Source organism: Drosophila navojoa, chromosome X (genome assembly GCF_054131105.1).
Source record: "Drosophila navojoa isolate 15081-1374.11 chromosome X, UAZ_NAV_1.0, whole genome shotgun sequence".
Classification (NCBI taxonomy): Eukaryota; Metazoa; Arthropoda; class Insecta; order Diptera; family Drosophilidae; genus Drosophila; species Drosophila navojoa.
The window spans coordinates 13,109,107-13,113,393 of record NC_142895.1 but is presented as its reverse complement, the minus strand read 5'-3'; positions in this window follow the sequence as shown (position 1 = coordinate 13,113,393).

The window sequence follows — 4,287 nt, the reverse complement described above, 5'->3', positions numbered from 1 at the left end:
TGGCTGCGCCGGCGCTCACAACGATATATCGTCGCGCCGACGCCGTTGCTGTCGTCGACAGCGACGCCAACTGCACAAATGAGCACAGCAGAGCAGCCGACGCGTCGCCAGGGCTCAATTAGCACTAGTTGCTCCACAGTTCGTCTGATTGCTAACACCAATATTGCTGAATCATTTGCTAATCGAGCCACACAAAAGGTTACAACGGCAACTTAAGTTTTGGCAGGATCATTTTTGGTGGCAGCTCAGTCGCGGCACACGCGCACTTGAACTTGAACTTAAGGCGCACAGCGTTCATTACGAGCTAACGGCAGAGGCGGGCAGCAACAGCTAATTTGTTGCTGTCGCTGACAGAGTTGCCAGAACGAAAAATAAGTACAACAGGATTTTTTCAGTTTGTGCTTAAATCTAAATATGTATCATATAGGTATTTGTTAAATATGTATACTTCTTTAATTTTACTTTAATTAATTTATATACTTTCAAATAGTTATGGATATCTTCTGCTCTACACCTGTTAAAATTAGCGCCACTGGCAACTCTACTGTCAGCACTCGCTGTGTGCATGTGTGCGTGCGCTGATATTGCTTTGCTTTGTGCGCATGTGTGTGTGCTTGATTCAAAGCGGTTGCTGCTGTTGCTGCTGCTGCGCTTGTGTTTGTGCTTTTCTCCGCATTTGTTGTTAGAGACAGTGCAGTCGCTGTCGCTGCCGCTGCCACTGCCACTGCCTCTGCCTCTGCCACTGCCATTGCCATTGCTTCAGTCTGCAATGATGCTGGCTCTCTTTTGCACACAGACACACTGAGCGGCAACTGGGCGCATTTCAACGGTAAACATCATGAATGCATTTGGAAAGTGGCTCGTGGTGTTTGCATTTTGCATTTCTTCGCATTCTTTTATGTTTATGTGTGGCTGTGGCTGTGGCTGTGGCTTTTGCTTTGCCTGCGGACTGCCAGCCATCGCACAATTGTGCCAGCAACAACAATAACAACAACAGGCGATGCCGAAGACGGCGTTTTCATTTCTCAGAATTGATTGGCCGTCGCGTTCGCATACTACACACGCCAGCTTTTATTTCTTGTTGCATTTTTTTAAGCACTCACTGCTGTGGCTGCTGCTGCTGCGACTGCTGCTGCTGCCACTGCCTCTGTCGCTGTCGACGCTGCCAAGCACCTGTTGTTGTTATGCTGCAGACGCTGCTGAGACGTCTGCTGGCCAGTTATTTTTCGCTCTGTGTCTGTGCCTTTGCCTTTGCGATTCTGATTAAATAACGTTTGACTTGGCGGGCGTCGACGTCGTCTGCGTTGTCTACGCTTTCGTCTTTGTCTGCGTCCTCGTCACCTACCATTTTTATGCGACACACACACGCACACATAGGCGTATGACACACATGCATATCCCCGTATGCAACAGGCAGTGCCCGTTATGAACTGCCAGATAACAACTGTCATTTTGTATGATTCCTCTTCTTCTTCTTCTTCTGTTGCTGTTTTGTTTTTTGTTACTGTTGTTTACGCTTGCTTAGGTGGCAACACTTGTCGCCGCATTCACATGGAAATGGCGTCTGCGTCTTATTGATCTACATATTTAAGCTCTAATTTAAACAAATTAATATTTTCTATTCTATAATCTCTTTATAATGAATATGCCTTCATATATGAAAGTTAAGCTCTAATAGTTTCGAGAGCTTTTGTTCTATTATTTTCGAATATTTCATTTTATAGCCATGGCTCTGACGTCACAGGAATAACGGTACCCAATAAAACTTTATCATGCTATTTATTGCATTAGATTAGATTTGGATGGCTTAGATATGGATATGGCTATGGATATGAATAGATTGCAAGAGTTACAATACTATTTCTATCAGATTGAGCAGAGAGCATTAAGAGTTAATAAAAGCTTAGTGCTGATCTACGTCTCTGAAATATGGATGATGATATGATATTGTTAATAAAGGTAGTCAGACTTCCTGTTATTATTATTCTTGAAAATATGTATGTAAATATGCATATATGTACATATGTACGTTTCTTAAGAGAGTTGCCATACCGCATTTGGCTCAATTCGTTTAAGCATTGATATTACAGCAATATAAAATCATAGAAATCTGAGAACGATACGAAAGCATAAATTCTTTATTATACTACTAGATGAGCGTAAATATATGTACAGCGTTGCCACCCTGCATTTGGTTGTAAGAAGGTCAATTCTAAATAATGTTTGACTACGTCATTATATGAAGATATCCAAGTCTACTTAAATACTATTATAAAGATAAGCAAACAAGCCGATGTATAGCTGAAAAGCGTTGCCATATTGTTGATAGATGAGTGCAATATTGATAAAATGATGTAAATATTTGTAGAATACCGGAGATGAAAGACCGTGTATGTAGTTTAAAGCGTAACAATTGCTAAATAGCGTTGCCACACTGCAGGAAAGTGGAATTTAACGAATGTTCGATGAAGTTATTAGAAATCTTTGCCACATCTGAAAGCGGCGACAATTCATTGCGAATATGTGCATACATACATACATGAGAGTATGAGTTTCTATAGAGCTGAACAGCGTTGCCACACAGCGAAAATGGTGTAAATGCAGCGTCTAAACGCCGCATCCGTTCGCTTCATTAGCTGTACATGGGCGCGCCATGCCACACGGGGGCACTACTGGGCAAAACTGGGCAACAATGTTGCTGCTGCCGCTGCTGTTGTTGCTGCAACATGGGCAACAGTTGTCGCTGCGCGCATTGCTCATCAACAACGGGCAACTGTTGGGGCTCGTTCAGCTCGTTCTTGTTCCTCTGTTTCGATTCTGTGCACATTCTCATTCTCAATAACCGAGTCCGAATCTCAGTCGCTGTCGCAGTCGCAGTCGCTGTCGCAGTCCTAGTCCCAGTCCCCGTCTCAGTCTCATTCCCATTCCACGCATGCGCAGTCTACTTTTCAATTTGGCATCATCAGCAACAGTTGCTGTTGCTGCCTGCTGCTGTTGCTGCTATTGTTGTTGTTGTTGTCTTTCATTTCTTGTCTTGTTTCAGCTGGCGTGTAAATCTATTAACGTCGCCTCGTTCTATGACTGGCAACGCATCATTGTAATTCCTCAGCTCACTTGCTGCTCCTGTTGCCAATTGCCAATTGCCAGTTGCCAGTTGGCAGCAACTGTTGCCAGTTTAGAAGTTGGCATTGCGATCGCCTCGTGCCAATTTGCCTAAGTCGTCTGTTTAACTATTTTTGCCATTTGCCGTTTGCTGTTTGCCGTTTGCCATTTTCCCGTTTTGCCGTTCGCCTCTTGGCCAGTTGATGTTGATGTGATGCTGCTCCATTTGGACGTGCGAGTTTTATCTCTTATATTTTATTTCATGGCACGTCGCTTGTGGGGCGTCCTCTTGTTGTTGTTGTTGTCTCGATTGTTGTTGTTGTTGTTGTTGTGCTTGTTGCCCAGTTAGCAGTCAGTCAACGTAGACGAGCGCCACCTGCTTCCCCAATTGCTGTGCGCTTCAATCTATTTGCATAGCAGCTACAAAGCCCAAACACACACACATGCACACACACACACACATGCACACAGTGCCCAATATGTGGCCCATTGTGGGTCAACAGACGCGAACCTCAATAGACGAGCGCCTTTTGCCTGGGCCATGATTGATGAACGACAGCTCGCTGCTTCTTAATTGCCGCGACATTAGGCCCACACTAGACATGCCGTTTGCCACGCCCCCCCTCCCCACCCATAGAGAAACGAACACGAAAACGGCAAAAACTAAACTCAAATGAGCCAAGGGCCGGTGCCGAGGCCAAGCTGTACCGGCATGTGGTGCAGTCTATTAAGTATAGATTAGATGCAAGCGTATTTAGATTGATGAGGCGGAGATCCCGAGATAAGCGAGAGCTGAGATAGTTGAAAGTTGAAAAATGTTGGCTAAATGCAAGTTAGATTTAACAACTATCTTAGAGAATTGAAGAGCTAAAGAAGTTGGATAGAAACTAATTAGGAAAATTCAAGATAAATAAGAGTTAGACTCTAAGATGGTTAGGATCATCTGAGATGAATGAGTTTGATTTAAGATATAACAGATAATCAAAGAAAAATTAATATGATCATATTAAAGTAAGATAAGATAAATACTAGATAGCTGCCAAGTTAGTTTGACATAGTAAAGTTAAGTAAGGATAAGTTGAATTAAATTCGGAAAATAATAGATGACAAGAGGATAGATTAAAGGTTGTCAAGTCAAAATAAATTGGCATATAGAGTATACAATAATGGGGAAAGTCTGTTATG